General features: G+C 39.3%; 1 long non-coding RNA gene across 1 annotated transcript; it reads left to right on the forward strand.

Moving 5' to 3' along the window:
• Positions 1 to 202: 202 nt before the first annotated feature.
• Positions 203 to 3,301, forward strand: LOC137768467 (uncharacterized). Its single transcript, XR_011074752.1, has 3 exons — positions 203 to 327; positions 1,082 to 1,157; positions 3,240 to 3,301. It is a non-coding gene; the product is annotated as an uncharacterized lncRNA (long non-coding RNA).
• Positions 3,302 to 19,748: the final 16,447 nt, after the last annotated feature.

The following is a 19,748-nucleotide window of genomic DNA, read 5'->3' on the forward strand; positions in this document are numbered from 1 at the left end:
AAATGCAAACTGCCTCTGTTTTATCTGTCTCCATAGCAATCATTATCATCTAACATAATGTATATTTTACATATTTACCTCTCTTGCTCCCTGTCTCCCATCCCCACTTTCCCCCCGAAAGTAAGATTTCATGGTTGCAGGAATTTACTGTCTGATTTGCTCACCATTGCCTCCTCAGGAACTGCCTGTAGAAACTGGTATATAGCATCGGGTGGAGTTTCCTGATTGTGGCAGGAGTGGCCAAGGCCTGATGGGTCCTTTCTGCAGTGGTTGGGAGTCAGTCCTCCAGGCCCACTTGGAGCCTCCTCTGCTGCCTTGCCCAGATTGGTAGGCACCAGTTAAGTGAGTTAATCGTTTTTCTGCTTAAAATTGCTTAAGTTCGTTCATTTTTCTGAGACTGAACCGTTGTTATAATTTAGTAAAGGAATTATTTAGAAATAGCTGTTCTGTGAATTCACACTATAAAGGCAGAAGGTGGGGATTCTTTTGTTCTTCACTTCAGATCTAAAGAGAGGGCTTTAAGAGAACACTGAGAATCTAGTTCAGTCCATGGCAGACTGGGGGAGACATCGGAGCCTAGTGTCTGACTTCGGCTGTTAAGTATAAAGGTCACAAATGAGTGACTAGCCATGAGGGACTAACTCTTGTGCTTAGAAGTTCTCAAAGTAAAGACACCTGAGCTATCTGACCCACACCATATACGGGCCGTGCGTGAGAAGGAACCTGCATGAGATCATCTCAGTTTCTGCAGGCTCCTCTCTGAAGGGTGAATGTGATCTCAAGGGAGAGATACTGAAGAGGCCCAGACCCTGAAGGAGTCTCAGTGAATACAGAAGTAGTAATCAACCGACGTCTTCCCTAGAGATGGAGGTTTCTGAAGAACCTAAGAAATACTCTCAGAGTCAGCTTTATGTCTGCAGGCCTCAGGGATCACCACGCCAGCTCATAACAATGCCAGTCAAACAAGAATTTTCCTGTTCTCTTTGCTTCCTTCTACTCCTGATCGCTGCCAACAAACAGTTGCCCTCACCTGCTTACTAAATACAGTTTGTGCCCCATCTCTCCTCTCTTCCCCTGATAGGCCCTCAACGGGGGACTGAGCTTTGATCACTGAACGGGAGTAGACCTTCTGATTGAGCTATATTTGAAGACTCAAGGTAACAATAGAATTTCTTATTATTCACAGTGACAAATGTTTTATAATAGCATATAATTATAGCTATTTAGACTTCAGAGATCACATTTTCTTCAACTACTGAACTATACTGAAAGTCAAGTGAGATTTGAAGAGCAAGAAAAAGAAGCCTGATTAAGGGACTAGAAAGGGGCAAAATATGCAAGAATGGGAATGAGATATGAGACATAACTAGAGGTGTGATTAAAATAGTAATAAAATAATAAAGTATGTCTGCAGACAATTCTATGACAACAAATCTGAAAACCTTAGACATAGGTGACATAGATGCTTTTCTAACATAATTTAAATTTCTAAAATTATCCCAAGAGAAGGTAAAAAAAAAATGTCAATAATCAAAAAGTGATTGAGAAGGTTAAAAATCTGCCATTAATGAAAGCCAGTAAGGCCACAGGTTTTCCCAGCTGGATTGTATCAAGTCTTTATAAAAAATAGATAATTCCTATGTTACTTAAGCTACTACTCCCCTGGAAAAAATTCTTAATATAAAACCTTATGAAGTTATCATAAAAAACAAAAATGCAGCTCAAACTCCTATGTAAATACACAAAGATCTTTGTAAAAAAAAAAGAGATAGTTGTAATATCCAGAAACCTATCAGTATAATGACGTACATCAATCTATTAAAAATAAATCATATGGTAATATCAATACATTCTGAAAAAATTATATGAATTAATCAAAACTACAGTGAGGTTTCACTTCACTGTTAGAAGTGAAGTGAAATGGGCATCATCAGAAAATCTACAAACAACAAATGCTGGAGAGGGTGTGGAGAAAAGGGAACCTCCTGCACTGTTGGTGGGAATGTAAATTGATACAGCCACTATGGAGAACAGTATGGAGGTTCCTTAAAAAATGAAAAAGAGAACTACCATATGACCCAGCAATCCCACTACTGGGCATATACCCTGAGAAAACCATAATTCAAAAAGAGTCATGTACCAAAATGTTCATTGCAGCTCTATTTACAATAGCCAGGACATGGAAGCAACCTAAGTGTCCAACGATAGACGAATGGATAAAGATGATGCGGTACATATATATATACAATGGAATATTACTCAGCCATTATAAGGAACGAAACTGGGTCATTTGTAGAGATGTGGATGGACCTAGAGTCTGCTATACAGAGTGAATAAGCCAGAAAGAGAAAAACAAATACCGTATGCTAACACATATATATGGAATCTTAAAAAAAAAAAAAAAAAGGTTCTGAAGAACCTAGGGGCAGGACAGGAATAAAGACGTAGACGTAGAGAATGGACTTGAGGACACAGGGAGGGGAAAGGGTAAGCTGGGATGAAGTGAGAGAGTGGCACTGACTTATGTACACTACCAAATGTCAAATAGATAGCTAGTGGGAAGCAGCCGCAGAGCACAGGGAGGTCAGCTCGGTGCTTTGTGACCACCTAGAGGGGTGGGATAGGGAGGGTGGGAGAGAGACGCAAGAGGGAGGGGATATGGGGATATATGTATATGTATAGCTGATTCACTTTGTCATACAGCAGCAACTAACACAACAATGTAAAGCAATTATACTCCAATAAAGATATTTTTTTAAAATTTTATGAATTAATAAGAATAAAATATGACAAAATAATCAACCTCAAATTAAACTAATTATCATTAAGTTAGAAAATTCTCATTGCAATTAATATGAAAAATTAGATGTAAATTTCTACTGCTGCCATTGCTTTGGAATGGTAAGTTAAAAAAAAATTTAGTAAAAACATTAGAAAATAGAAGGTTTTTTTCCTAATGACAATATTATATGTCTAGAAACCCTAAGAGTCTAATTAAAATCAGAATCAATGGAAAATAATGGATAAGAGAATTTAAGATAAAAACAAGATAAATATGCTAAGACCAAGAGCTTTTGTCCATATTGTCTATAAGCAAATGGCAATGAAAATGGAAAGATATCTGTTTATAGTAAACAGCATAATATTCTCACAGATAACTTTTAAAAAGAAAACACGGGGCGGGGGAGGAGAGAAGATGGCGGAAGAGTAAGACACGGAGATCACCTTCCTTCCCACAGATACAGTAGAAATACATCTACACGTGGAACTGCTCCTACAGAACACCCACTGAACGCTGGCAGAAAACGTCCGACCTCCAAAAAGGCAAGAAACTCCCCCCCGTACTTGGGTAGGGCAAAAGAAAAAAGAAATAACAGAGACAAAAGAATAGGGACGGCACCTGCACCAGTGGGAGGGAGCTGTGAAGGAGGAAAGATTTCCACGCACTAGGAAGCCCCTTCGCGGGCAGAGACTGCGGGTGGCAGAGGGGGGAAGCTTCGGAGCCACGGAGGAGAGCGCAGCCACAGGGGTGCGGAGGGCAAAGCGGAGAGGTTCCCGCACGGAGGAGCGGTGCCGACCAGCACTCTCCAGCCCGAGAGGCTTGTCTGCTCCCCCGCCGGGGTGGGCGGGGCTGGGAGCTGAGGCTCGGCCTTCGGTCGGATCGCAGGGAGAGGACTGGGGCTGGCGGCGTGAACACAGCCTGAAGGGGTTAGCGCACCACAGCTGGCTGGGAGGGAGACCGGGAAAAGGTCTGCAGCTGCCGAAGAGGCAAGAGACTTTTTCTTGCCTCTTTGTTTCGCGGCGCGCAAGGAGAGGGGATCCAGAGCGCCGCCTAAACGAACTCCAGAGAAGGGCGCGAGCCGCGGCGATCAGCGCAGACCCCACAGCAACAGGGGCGCAGAGGAAAAAACGGAGAGACTCCCGCACAGAGGCTCGGCGCCGAGCAGCACTCAGCAGCCCGAGAGGCTTGTCTGCTCCCCCGCCGGGGCGGGCGGGGCTGGGAGCTGAGGCTCGGCTTCGGTCAGATCGCAGGGAGAGGACTGGGGCTGGCGGCGTGAACACAGCCTGAAGGGGTTAGCGCACCACAGCTGGCTGAGAGGGAGACCGGGAAAAGGTCTGCAGCTGCCGAAGAGGCAAGAGACTTTTTCTTGCCTCTTTGTTTCGCTGCGCGCAAGGAGAGGGGATTCAGAGCGCCGCCTAAACGAACTCCAGAGAAGGGCGCGAGCCGCAGCGATCAGCGCGGACCCCAGGGACGGGCGTGAGACGCTGGGGCTGCTGCTGCCGCCTCCAGAAATCCTGTGTGCGAGCACAGGTCACTCTCCACACCGCCCCTCCCGGGAGCCTGTGCAGCCCGCCACTGCCAGGGCCCCGTGATCCGGGGACAACTTCCCCGGGAGAACGCACTGCGCTCCTCAGGCTGGTGCAACGTCACGCCGGCCTCTGACGCCGCAGGCTCGCCCCGCCTCCTCCATACCGCTCCCTCCCCCCACCTGAGTGAGCCGGAGCCCCCGAAGCAGCTGCTCCTTTAACCCCGTTCTGTCTGGGCGGGGAATACACGCCCTCAGGCGACCTACACGCAGAGGCGGGTCCAAATCCAAAGCTGAACCCCAGGAGCTGTGCGAACAGGGAAGAGAAGGGGAAATCTCTCCCACTCTCCCAGCAGCCTCAGAAGCAGCGGATTAAAACTCCACAGTCAACTTGATGTGCCTGCATCTGTTGAATACCTGAATAGACAACGAATCATCCCAAATTCAGGAGGTGGACTTTGGGAGCAGGATATATTAATTTTTCCCCTTTTCCTTTTTTTTGTGAGTGTATATGTATATGCTTCTGGGTGAGATTTTGTCTGTATAGCTTTGCTTTACAATAGCTTTATTTTACTTCACTATATTATAGCCTCTTTCTTTCTTTCTTTCTTTCTTTCTATTTTTTCTCCCTTTTACTCTGAGCCGTGTGGACGAAAGGCTCTTGGTGCTCCAGCCAGGCATCAGGGCCGTGCCTCTGAGGTGGGAGAGCCAACTTCAGGACACTGGTCCACAAGAGACCTCCCAGCTCCACGTAATACCAAACGGCGAAAATCTCTCAGAGATCTCCATCTCAACATCAAGACCCAGCATCACTCAATGACCAGCAAACTACAGTGCTGAACACCCTATGCCAAACAACTAGCAAGACAGGAACACAGCCCCATCCATTAGCAGAGAGGCTGCCTAAAATCATAATAAGGCCACAGACACCCCAAAATACACCACCAGACGTGGACGTGCCCACCAGAAAGACAAGATCCAGCCTCATCCACCAGAGCTCAGGCACTAGTTCCCTCCACCAGGAAGCCTACACAACCCACTGAACCAACCTTAGCCACTGGGGACAGATACCAAAAACAACGGGAACTACAAACCTGCAGTCTGTGAAAAGGAGACCCCAAACACAGTAAGATAAGCAAAATGAGACGACAGAAAAACACACAGCAGGTGAAGGAGCAGGGTCAAAACACACCAGACTTAACAAATGAAGAGGAAATAGGTAGTCTACCTGAAAAAGAATTCAGAATAATGATAGTAAGGATGATCCAAAATCTTGGAAATAGAATAGACAAAATGCAAGAAACATTTAACAAGGACGTAGAAGAACTAAAGAGGAACCAAGCAATGATGAAAAACACAATAAATGAAATTAAAAATACTCTAGATGGGATCAATAGCAGAATAACTGAGGCAGAAGAAAGGATAAGTGACCTGGAAGATAAAATGGTGGAAATAACTACTACAGAGCAGGATAAAGAAAAAAGAATGAAAAGAACTGAGGACAGTCTCAGAGACCTCTGGGACAACATTAAACGCACCAACATTCGAATTATAGGGGTCCCAGAAGAAGAAGAGAAAAAGAAAGGGACTGAGAAAATATTTGAAGAGATTATAGTTGAAAACTTCCCTAATATGGGAAAGGAAATAGTTAATCAAGTCCTGGAAGCACAGAGAGTCCCATACAGGATAAACCCAAGGAGAAACACGCCAAGACACATATTAATCAAACTGTCAAAAATTAAATATGAGGAAAACATATTAAAGGCAGCAAGGGAAAAACAACAAATAACACACAAGGGAATCCCCATAAGGTTAACATCTGATCTTTCAGCAGAAACTCTGCAAGCCAGAAGGGAGTGGCAGGATATACTTAAAGTGATGAAGGAGAAAAACCTACAACCAAGATTACTCTACCCAGCAAGGATCTCATTCAGATTCGATGGAGAAATTAAAACCTTTACAGACAAGCAAAAGCTGAGAGAGTTCAGCACCACCAAACCAGCTTTACAACAAATGCTAAAGGAACTTCTCTAGGCAAGAAACACAAGAGAAGGAAAACACCTACAATAACAAACCCAAAACATTTAAGAAAATGGGAATAGGAACATACATATCGATAATTACCTTGAATGTAAATGGATTAAATGCTCCAACCAAAAGACACAGGCTGGCTGAATGGATACAAAAACAAGACCCATATATATGCTGTCTACAAGAGACCCACTTCAGACCTAGAGACACATACAGACTGAAAGTGAGGGGATGGAAAAAGATATTCCATGCAAATGGAAATCAAAAGAAAGCTGGAGTAGCAATTCTCATATCAGACAAAATAGACTTTAAAATAAAGACTATTACAAGAGACAAAGAAGGACACTATATAATGATCAAGGGATCGATCCAAGAGGAAGCTATAACAATTGTAAATATTTATGCACCCAACATAGGAGCACCTCAATACATAAGGCAAATACTAACAGCCATAAAAGGGGAAATCGACAGCAACACAATCATAGTAGGGGACTTTAACACCCCACTTTCACCAATGGACAGATCATCCAAAATGAAAATAAATAAGGAAACACAAGCTTTAAATGATACATTAAACAAGATGGACTTAATTGATATTTATAGGACATTCCACCCAAAAACAACAGAATACACATTTTTCTCAAGTGCTCATGGAACATTCTCCAGGATAGATCATATCTTGGGTCACAAATCAAGCCTTGGTAAATTTAAGAAAATTGAAATCGTATCAAGTATCTTTTCCGACCACAACGCTATGAGACTAGATATCAATTACAGGAAAAGATCTGTAAAAAATACAAACGCATGGAGGCTACACAATACATTACTTAATAACGAAGTGATTACTGAAGAAATCAAAGGGGAAATCAAAAAATACCTAGAAACAAATGACAATGGAGATACGACGACCCAAAACCTATGGGACGCAGCAAAAGCAGTGCTAAGAGGGAAGTTTATAGCAATACAAGCCTACCTCAAGAAACAGGAAACATCTCGAATAAACAACCTAACCTTGCACCTGAAGCAATTAGAGAAAGAAGAACAAAAAAACCCCAAAGCCAGCAGAAGGAAAGAAATTATAAAGATCAGGTCAGAAATAAATGAAAAAGAAATGAAGGAAACAACAGCAAAAATCAATGAAACTAAAAGCTGGTTCTTTGAGAAGAGAAACAAAATTGATAAACCGTTAGCCAGACTCATCAAGAGAAAAAGGGAGAAGACTCAGATCAATAGAATTAGAAATGAAAAAGGAGAAGTAACCACTGACACTGCAGAAATACAAAAGATCATGAGAGATTACTACAAGCAACTCTATGCCAATAAAATGGACAACCTGGAAGAAATGGACAGATTCTTAGAAAGGCACAAACTGCCAAGACTGAACCAGGAAGAAATAGAAAATATGAACAGACCAATCACAAGCACTGAAATTGAAACTGTGATTAAAAACCTTCCAACAAACAAAAGCCCAGGACCAGATGGCTTCACAGGTGAATTCTATCAAACATTTAGAGACGAGCTAACACCTATCCTTCTCAAACTCTTCCAAAATATTGCAGAGGGAGGAACACTCCCAAACTCATTCTACGAGGCCACCATCACCCTGATACCAAAACCAGACAAAGATGTCACAAAGAAAGAAAACTACAGGCCAATATCACTGATGAACATAGATGCAAAAATCCTCAACAAAATACTAGCAAACAGAATCCAACAGCACATTAAAAGGATCATACACCATGATCAAGTGGGGTTTATCCCAGGAATGCAAGGATTCTTCAGTATACGCAAATCAATCAAGGTGATACACCATATTGACAAATTGAAGGAGAAAAACCATATGATCATCTCAATAGATGCAGAGAAAGCTTTCGACAAAATTCAACACCCATTTATGATAAAAGCCCTGCAGAAAGTAGGCATAGAGGGAACTTTCCTCAACATAATAAAGGCCATATATGACAAACCCACAGCCAACATTGTCCTCAATGGTGAAAAACTGAAACCATTTCCACTAAGATCAGGAACAAGACAAGGTTGCCCACTCTCACCACTATTATTCAACATAGTTTTGGAAGTGTTAGCCACAGCAATCAGAGAAGACAAAGAAATAAAAGGAATCCAAATCGGAAAAGAAGAAGTAAAGCTGTCACTATTTGCAGATGACATGACACTATACATAGAGAATCCTAAAGATGCTACCAGAAAACTCCTAGAGCTAATCAATGAATTTGGTTAAGTAGCAGGATACAAAATTAATGCACAGAAATCTCTTGCATTTCTATACACTAATGACGAAAAATCTGAAAGTGAAATTAAGAAAACACTCCCATTTACCATTGCAACAAAAAGAATAAAATATCTAGGAATAAACCTACCTAAGGAGACAAAAGACCTGTATGCAGAAAATTATAAGACACTGATGAAAGAAATTAAAGATGATACAAATAGATGGAGAGATATACCATGTTCCTGGATTGGAAGAATCAACATTGTGAAAATGACTCTACTACCCAAAGCAATCTACAGATTCAATGCAATCCTTATCAAACTACCACTGGCATTTTTCACAGAACTAGAACAAAAAATTTCACAATTTGTATGGAGACACAAAAGACCCCGAATAGCCAAAGCAATCTTGAGAACGAAAAATGGAGCTGGGGGAATCAGGCTCCCTGACTTCAGACTATATTACAAAGCTACAGTAATCAAGACAGTTTGGTACTGGCACAAAAACAGAAATATAGATCAATGGAACAGGATAGAAAGCCCAGAGATAAACCCACACACATATGGTCACCTTATCTTTGATAAAGGAGGCAAGCATATACAGTGGAGAAAAGACAGCCTCTTCAATAAGTGGTGCTGGGAAAATTGGACAGGTACATGTAAAAGTATGAAATTAGAACACTCCCTGACACCATGCACAAAAACAAACTCAAAATGGATTAAAGACCTAAGTGTAAGGGCAGACACTATCAAACTCTTAGAGGAAAACATAGGCAGAACACTCTATGACATACATCACAGCAAGATTCTTTTTGACCCAGCTCCCAGAGAAATGGAAATAAGAACACAAATAAACAAATGGGACCTCATGAAACTTAAAAGCTTTTGCACAGCAAAGGAAACCATAAACAAGACCAAAAGACAACCATCAGAATGGGAGAAAATATTTGCAAATGAAGCAACTGACAAAGGATTAATCTCCAAGATTTACAAGCAGCTCATGCAGCTCAATAACAAAAAAACGAACAACCCAATCCAAAAATGGGCAGAAGACCTAAATAGACATTTCTCCAAAGAAGATATACAGATGGCCTACAGACACATGAAAGAATGCTCAACATCATTAATCATTAGAGAAATGCAAATCAAAACTACAATGAGATATCATCTCACACGGGTCAGAATGGCCATCATCAAAAAATCTAGAAACAATAAATGCTGGAGAGGGTGTGGAGGAAAGGGAACACTCTTGCACTGTTGGTGGGAATGTAAATTGATACAGCCACTATGGAGAACAGTATGGAGGTTCCTTACAAAACTACGCATAGAACTACCATACGAGCCAGCAATCCCAATACTGGGCATATACCCTGAGAAAACCATAGGTCAAAAAGAGTCATGTACCAAAATGTTCATTGCAGCTCTATTTACAATAGCCAGGACATGGAAGCAACCTAAATGTCCATCGACAGATGAATGGATAAAGAAGATGTGGCACATATATACAATGGAATATTACTCAGCCATAAAAAGAAATGAAATGGAGGTATTTGTAATGAGGTGGATGGAGTTAGAGTCTGTCATACAGAGTGAAGTAAGTCAGAAAGAGAAAAACAAATACAGTATGCTAACACATATATACGGAATCTAAGGGGAAAAAAAAAAAAAAAGGCCATGAAGAACCTAGTGGCAAGACAGGAATAAAGACACAGACCTACTAGAGAATGGACTTGAGGATATGGGGAGGGGGTGGGGTGAGATGGGACAGGGTAAGAGAGTGTCATGGACATATATACACTACCAAATGTAAAATAGATAACTAGTGGGAAGCAGCCGCATGGCACAGGGAGATCAGCTCGGTGCTTTGTGACCACCTAGAGGGGTGGGATGGCGAGGGTGGGAGGGAGGGAGATGCAAGAGGGAAGAGAAATGAGAACATATTGTATATGTATAACTGATTCACTTTGTTATAAAGCAGAAGCTAACACACCATTGTAAGGCAATTATACTTCAATAAAGATGTTTAAAAAAGAAAAAAAAAAAAAAAAGAAAACACAGGACCTATGTTAAAAAAAAAATCTGTGAATCTTACTCATAGAATATTAAAGGACATAAAACAATCTTTGAACTATGGAAAAACATAGTGTGATTTTGGATGGGAAGAATTAATACAGTAAAAATGTCAATTCTTCAAAATTCTCCTATAAATTTGAGGCACTAATAAATAGAACTTCATCAAGGTTGATTTTAGAATTGGGTACAATGATATAAAAGTTTGCTTGGAAGACTATATGTCTGAAGCAGCCAAGAAAAGTTTGATTATAGGAGAATCAGAAGCTGCAAAATATGCTTCACACATTATTCATCAGACTACAAAGTCACTACAGTCAAATCAATATGGTATTAGCCATATGGATCCATAAAAAACTGAGAATCTAGAAAATAAATGTCTGTATATGAAAATTTCAGATATGGAAACATTAGTATTTCTATTCTGTGGGAAAAGAATGACTTATTTATTAAGTGGGGATGACAATTAGCTATTTATCCAGAAGGAAACTAAGTTGGGTCCACTCTCACTATATGTGCTGTTCAATGCTGTAGCCACTAGCCACAAGTGTTGTTTACATTTTAATGGAAATTAAATTAAATTTAAAAATTATGTTTCTCAGCTGCTTTAGTCATGTTTTAAAGTGTGGCTAGTGTTTACTTTATTGGGCAGTGTAGATTATAGGTTTCCATCTTTGCAAAATGTTTTGTTGGACAGCACTGATTTCTCTCTCTCTCCGTATAATATTTACATGTATATATTGTTTATAAATATTCACATAAACATAAACAAAAATACAAATATAAATATATGTATACATGTGCATTTAATTGTTCCCTATTGATTTAAAATTTAAAAATAAAACAGAAGAAAATCACCAAGGCTACCTATACAATATAGGGGTTAAGGGGAAACATCGTAACATTACCAGAAACTCAGAAAAAATAAAATAAAGAGATATAGTTGACATAAAAATTATAACTTTTGTATACACATTGATATCAGTATCAGTTAAGGTTCTTGGTTGAAAACAACATACATTTTAACTGTATGTTCAGAAAAGCAATTTGGAAGGGAAAATGTCCAAACTATAGTGAGGGACTGCTTTTGAGAAGATAGCACTGCTGTCTCTGTAGGACATCAATACCACATTCACTGTCTTGCCTTGATCATTTCCACCTTAGAGTTATGTGCAGGTGAATCTGATAGGAAGGGGCTGGGGCATATTCTAGTACCCTAGCTGCAAGGGAACCTGGGAAAGCAAGTTTCTACTTTCTGGTTTAGGAGACAGAACTCATAAGTGGAAAATTATCCACATATAGAAAAAGTGTTCAGTAGATCCTGGAACAGCCACAAACGTGACAAATGTCCACTACACTAACATAAATAAAGTCAGCAGACAAACGATAGAATTGGGGGAAGAACATAAAAGGTTGCAACCCAGATGATGATGAGCATTTAATGTCTATAATACAGAAAGGATCCTTACAAATTGTAAAGAAAAAGACAAACCACTCAATAGAAAAATACATCAAGGATATGAATAGGGAATTCACAGAAGAGTAAACTCAAATTTCCTGTCCTTAAAATAACAAGGAAGTATCACTTTACCATCGCCGACTGACAAAATTTTAAAATTTCAATAAACCTACTGCTGGTGGGTATGAAGGAAATTATATATTCTTTGCTATTGGAATTATAAATTATTCCCATCTTTTTGGAAAACAATTTAGCAGTGCCTCTAAAATTTTAAATAACCATAGCCTTAGAAGCAACCCCATTCTTCAGAAGTAAAAGCACCACTGTATAAAAATATACATACGAGGATGTTTATTGTACTTTTTTGTAGAGAAAAAAGTCTGAAAGAGTGAATGGCCTTCAATTGAGAAAAAATTATGATACATTTACACTATGGGCTATTAAAAAGCAATTACAAACAGTGAGTAAGACCTGTGTCATTTGTCTTGGAGTGATTATGACAGTGAGTTGTTGAGTGAGAAAAGCAAGATGCAGAGAAACAACTAGAACAACACACAACACACACTATAAAAAATGGCAGAGTTTTTACAAGAATCATAATGGGGGAGGGTGAATTGATGAAGGTGAAGAAAGGGAACAGAGAAGAAGTAGGCAAACAAACCAAAAAAACAAGCCTTGTAAATTAAAAACATAACCAAAAATCTCATTTATGTAAAACTACCTACCTGAGTTATGTATACCTGCTTCAAGAGAAACCATAAAATAGTGTAGTCTTGGTCTATAGACTTTAGAAATGTCTAAAATATATTCTTAGGTGAAAAATTATTTCACAGAGTAATATGTAGAGAATGAGTCCATTAATAAAAAACAAAGAAAGGTGTGTGTTTGTATGTATTTGTACTGAAAAGATGATACACATCCATGTATTAATTCTGGTTTCCTCAGTAAGTGTAGAATTGGCAAGCAAAGGATGGTTTTACTTATTATACTAGTCCTAATTAATTTCAAAATATAAAACACATTAAAAAACAAAAATTAAAAATGTTAACATTCTAGAATGTATTGTAAAGGGAATAAACTCTGTTATGATTCAGAGAGTAAAGACCATCAACTGAGAGAGGGAGCCTTTGGGATAGCCCCTCTGAGGAAAGTGTCTGAGCTGAGACCTGAAGCATAACAATAAGCTTTATTGTGGAGAGCTGGACAAAGAATATTCTAAGCTGAATCCACAGGCCTGACAGTTCATTTGAAGGGCAGAAAGGAAGCCAGGGCACCAGCTGTGTCGGGGGCACATGGATAGGTGGTGTGGATTAAGGTCAGGGAGGCAGAGACTTATAGACCACTGCTAATAAATGTTTGAGTTGAACCACTTCTAGTCAGCAAACAGGAAAAGTACTTAAATTTTAAAACCTTTATAGCAGCTTGACATTGCTGAGATTCCAGCCCTTGATCACCAGACTCATCTCAGTTCAGGTGAGTTTGAACTTGGATGGTGCAGCTCATGTTGCAGATTGCTTCCAGTCATATGCAGTAGGACCGCACGTCAGTCCATGGTGCAATAGAGAAAAAACAAAAGCATAAACTAAAACAAACTTATCCTCTCCACAGGTTGATAGAGAAGCACTGTTATAAGACCTGGAGAGATGTTTGGTTGCTATTCTCAAAGAGGTAGTAAGCCATTGAAGTGTTTTAAAAAGAAATGATTCTTTATATATATCGTACAAAAGAATTTTCTAGTTTAAAACTAGAATTGTCCCAGCTTTCATCATGCAGAATGGTTTGGAAAGGATCAAGAGTTAAACAGGGAGTAGTTAGGAGACTATTGTGGTGGTGCAAGTAGGAGATGGTGGTGGCGTGGACCAGGTGGTGGTAACTGGACTGGAGGATAGAAAAGGAAGAGTCATGAGGAGCCATGGATGATTTCTAGCTTCCTTCCCTTCCCTTTTCTCTTCTTTCCTTTCCTTCCCTTTCCTCTTCTCTCCTTTTTTTTTTTTTTTTTTTTTTTAACATAAGAACTGGTGCATTATGATAATATCTATGGAGATGGCGCTAATGGGAGAAGAAAAAATTGAAGGCACAAATCAAGATTTCTGGCTTGGACAAATTTGAGTTTGAAATGTATATTACACACCAAAATGGAAATAAAGCTCATCAGAGAGGTGTGGAGTAGAGGCATGATTTTGGGAGTTATTAGCACATAGGTAAAATGTGAACAATCATCCTGGTTTGCCCAGGACTCTCCCTGTTTTAGTACTGAAAGTTCTAAGACCTGGGAATCCCCTTATTCCTTGGCAAACTGGGGTAGTTTTTCACCTTATGTAGATGGTATTTACACCATGGAATTGGATAAGAGCAACCAAGGAAATCACACACCAGGATTGAGTCAGGCAAATATTAAGAGGAAAGAGAATCTTAGAAGAGCTCACCAGTGAGGAGGTAGGTAAAGGCAAGACAGAAAAGTGTCAAATATCTGGAAACCAAAGGAAGAGAGAATGTCAACCATAGAATGCTGGTGAAGGTCAAGTAAGAAGAGGACAGAACAGCAGATTCGGCAAGATGATGGTCATAAGTGACTGTAACAAAAGAATAGATTCTTGGGAGTGATGGGAAAAAACCTACAATGTCATAAGTAGAATAATGAATGGCAGGAAATAGGATTAATAAGTACTAAAAAAAATCATCCTAGCAGCCTTGCAATGAAGGGGAGCAGAAATGGGCAGTAGTTTGAAAAGACTGAAGAGAGTATTAAAATGCTGTTTACGATTTTATTTGGGGAAATGAAACTACTATGTGAGTGCAGTAGGATTGCCTGGCAGTGTTAAATAGCTGTATGAAAATTTTAGCGTAAATTTAAAGTGGTTGTATTCTTCCTAGTTGTTTATCTACAATTACATTTAGCTTCTCCGATGCTGGCATGAAAAAAATTTTTTTAATGGTTTCAGCCAATATTTGGGATTTTTCAGGGGAACATGCTGGAGAAAAAAGGAGGCAAGCAAGGTAAAATAATTAAAAGGGAATTATTTCAGTTAGGAAACATGGACTAAAAGCCAGGTTAAAGGGGGAAGAGGAAACATAATTAAGTTGGAAGAGAGTGAAACATGAAGTCAATGGATTAGATGTTTCACTGAAGTTGAGGAATTCTTGCAAAATGAGTACTTGGGAATGCAAGCCGAAAGAACAGCAGTTGGCAGCCAGGGAAGGGAGTGACTGATTTTAAGTTTTCAGGAATGGTGAGTTACTGCTGATGCAACCAGCATCACTGGTTGGGAGGGGGTGGAGGAACAGGTAATTGAAGGTGAGGAAGGGAAGGGTCTGACAGGCAGAGTAAATGGTTCATCCATATGCATTCTGAAGTTACCAAGAATGATGGCATGAATTGAGATGGAGAAGAGAATGAGTCAAGAGGGACTAACTGGGTCAAAATATGAGAATAAGAAGGCGATGTACTGGGTGGTTTAGTCTGATGGTACAAGCTTCAAATGGGAGGGAGTGATACATAGCCAACCCCTTACCTTCTGGTCCTGTGGTATGTGGGGTATAATAGAAAAAAAAAAAAAAATAACCTCTGCATCAGACAAGGAAAATGGTATCATCAGGACTTAAGGTAAGAAGTTAAAGATAATGCTCAGAGAAGAGATTGAATTGATAAGGAAATCTCAGGATAGTATATTGTTAGGATTGGCTACATAATTTTCAGGGCCCAGTGCAAAATGGGCATGCAGGACATCATGTTCAAGAATCATTATGAATTTCGGGACTTCCCTGGTGGTGCAGTGGTTAAGAATCCGCCTGCCAATGCAGGGGATGTGGGTTTGAGCCCTGGTCCGGGAAGATCCTACATGCCATGGAGCAACTAAGCCCATGCACCACAACTACTGAGCCTGCGCCCTAGAGCCCATGAGCCACAACTACTGAGCCCGCGTGCCTAGAGCCCGTGCTCCACAGCAAGAGAAGTCACCGCAATGAGAAGCCCGCGCACCACAACGAAGAGCCGCCCCTGCTCGCCGCAACTAGAGAAAGCCCGCGCGCAGCAACGAAGACCCAACGCAGCCAAAAATAAATAAATGAATAAATTTACAAAAAAAAGAAAAAAAAATCGTTATGTATTTCAAGATGGCAACAAAACGTTATGTCAAATGTGGGCCCTTCTAAGTGTGGGGTCCTGCGTGACTGCACAGGTAGCGTGCCCGTGAAGCTGGCCCTACCTATTCTGGGCCTAGGAAAAAGATTTGGAAGGGAGGGCAGCATTTGGTCAGATTAAGGGATATACTATATTTCTTTCTTTGAGGCTGCTATGTGCTAACCATTGTTTAAATGCTTAACCAATATTATCATTTAACCCTTCTAACAGGTGAGGTAGGTGTTATCTCCCCCTTTGGCAGATGAGGAACCTAATACACTGGAAATTTAAATGATTTGCCCAAAGTCACAGTAAGTTGCAGCCTGATTTTATTTGATTTGATTTGATTAATTTTTTTTTTACTGTTAAAATTGATATAATTCACATACCATAAAATGTATACATAAAGTTTACAATTCAGTGGTTTTTAGTATATTCACAAAGTCGTGCAACTATCAACACTATCTAGTACCAGAATCTTTCCGTCATACCAAAAAGAAACCCCATACTCATTAAGCAGTAACTCCCCATACCCCTCGGCAACCATTAATCTATTTTCGAACTCTATGGATTTGCGTATTCTGGACAATTAATATAAACAGGATCATACAATATGCAACCTTTTGTGTCTGGCTTCTTTCGGTTAGTATAATTTTTTAAATTTATTTATTTAGTTTTGGCTCTGCTGGGTCTTCGTTGCCGCGCGCGGGCTTTCTCTAGTTGCAGCGAGCAGGGGCTACTCTTCGTTGCGGTGCACGGGCTTCTCATTGTAGTGGCTTCTCTTGTTGCGGAGCACGGGCTCGAGGGGCTCGGGCTTCAGTAGTTGTGGCTCGCGAGCTCTAGAGCGCATGCGGCCTGATTTTAGATCTGCGTTCCTAACTACCAGGCTGTGTTGCTTCTCAGCAGTCCTAGAGTTAATAGATGACTTGGGAGACTCAGATTTAGGGCTGACCAAAGTAAACAGCAGTGTGAGATGTGACAGAATTAGTCCTCATTATGTCCCCAGAAGAAGAAGAAAAATCAGCTGCAAAGTAGTTTTTTATTTTTTTATTTCAGTTTTATTGAGGTACAGTTGACATATAAAATTGTAAAGTGTATTTAAAGTGTGCATCGTGATGATATGATATACGTATACACTGTGAAAGGATTCCCTCCATCTAGTTAACACATCCATCACCTCACATATTTACCTTTTTTTGTTTATTTTTCTTTTGGTGAAAACATTAAAGTTCCACTCCTTTAGCAAATTTCAATTAAACAATGTAGTGTTATCAACTGTAGTCACCATATTTTACATTAGATCCTCATACGTCATATATCCAAAGAAAATAAAAACAGGATATCAAAGAGATATCTGCACCCCCATGCTTATTGCAGCATTATTCACAATAGCCAAGATATGGAAACAATCTAAATGTCAGTCAGTGGATGAATGGATAAAGAAGATGTGGTATATATATATATATATATATATATAATGAAATATTATTCAGCCATGAGAAAGAAGGAAATCATGCTATTTGTGACAAAATGGACGGACCTTTTGGTATTATGCTAAGTGAAATAGCCACACAGAGAAAGACAAATACTGCAAGATATCACATATATGGGGATGTTTAAAAAAGAAAAAAAAAACACATACAGAGAGAGTTGAAAAGGGGTAGCCAAGGGCTGAAGTGTAGGGGAAATGGGAAGAGGTTGGTAAAAGGGTATCAACTTTCGGCTGTAAGGTAAATAAAGTCTGAGGACCTAATGTAAAACATGGTGACTGTAGTTAACACTGTAAGGTATAGTTTTGAATACTTAACATAAAAGCATCCTGAATCAACTCTCATGTGCTACTTTCTAAAGAGGAAAGATACTTCATTTTTTAGGAAGTTTCTGGGCATGGATTTTTGCCAAGTTGGTGTAGGTAGTGGATGAAGTAGAAGCCTCACGTCATGAGATGACTTATTTCACACAGCTAATCCTAGAAACCCACATTTCCAACAAAGTGTTACAATCAGAAATCATTTGAGTAAATTATTTGATGAAAGTTTAAGAAAAGTAATTGGGTAAATAAAATCATTATGATGGTGATACCACAAAAGGAAAAAAAGTCCTCATATATGGATGAATTTTTACACATTGAAAAACTACCTATGTCCCTTGGAAAAATTTGTGATCTAATTTCTTAGCACTCCGTTTTTTTGTTTTGTTTTGTTTTGTTTTTTTAACTTTAAGCACTCCGTTTTGCTTTGGCTATATACATAAGAACTCAATGATCTCACCATGTACTACTTGGTCTGTATGACAAATTGGTTATCTTATTTATGACTGAATCTCAGTTTATTCTTTGTCTCCAGATACTTTCACACTGCTATGTGTATGAGGGATTGGGGGAAGAAAAGATGCAATTAATTTCAGTTGAACTGATTATTTACCAATGCTTTTAAAAAAAAGACACAGCTGGTTGCATGATTTATTGGCCTATGTAGTCTTTGTGCTTATTGAAATATGAATTGATTAATGTTCTCTGTCTAAACTTTGCTTTTGTTTTAATGGAGTAGTAATAAATAGGAGTTTGGGTCAGTTTGATGTAATCCAAAGTAGAAAACAAAGAACAACTAATGAGTAGCCCTCCTAATTTTTTTAAGGCATTCCCTGGAGTATAGTATTTCCTTTCTAGCTATGCATTCTAGATGACTGTATCTGTTAGCACAGCTGTGTATGTGACACTTGTAATGGCACAGCTAGATTAAAAATGGAGGAAATACATTCAGCCTCTTTCTATTTTTTTAGCATTACTGAAAAAAGGCATCTTCAATTAATTATACTTCTTAGTTAATAGAGTTATTTTGTAGATAACACACTTTCAAAGAATTAAAATATAATAAAATATACAGTAGTGGTACTGTATAAACTGTATCTTTCTATTATTTTGATATCCACTTTCTGGCAGTAGGACTAGTGTCCTTATGAGAAGAGGAGGAGATTATAGGGATACACGTGAACAGAGGAAAGGCCACGTGAGAACACAGCAAGAAGGCAGCTATCTATAAGTCAAGCAGAGAGGCCTCAGGAGAAATCAACTCTGCCACCCCCTTGATCTTGGACTTGCAGCCTGCAGAACTGTGAGAATATATTTATGCTATTTAAGTCACCTGTATGTGGCATTTTGTTATGGCAGCCCTAGCAAATTAATATAGTTGGAAACTGTTCTATATTTTTTAAGTTAGTGCTAAAAATAACTCACATCTGTTTTTAGAACTACTAGCATACATGATTGTAAGTGAATGTCAATTGGAGACTTCAAAAAAATTCAGTTTGGATGAAATTAGACACATTTTCATTTCTCTGAGTTTAACATGTTATTTATATTAGAGCAGTAAAGATTTTCACCTTTACAAATAACTTAATTAGAAAACATTTAGAAAACATAGGACAAAAGAAAAACATAATTTCTTATCCTACTGATATATTTTGATATATCAACAAAGCCAGTAATAAAGAGTGGAGAAATTAACTCTACACACGTTTATTTAAACTAGAG

Source organism: Eschrichtius robustus, chromosome 8 (assembly GCF_028021215.1).
Source record: "Eschrichtius robustus isolate mEscRob2 chromosome 8, mEscRob2.pri, whole genome shotgun sequence".
Taxonomy (NCBI): Eukaryota; Metazoa; Chordata; class Mammalia; order Artiodactyla; family Eschrichtiidae; genus Eschrichtius; species Eschrichtius robustus.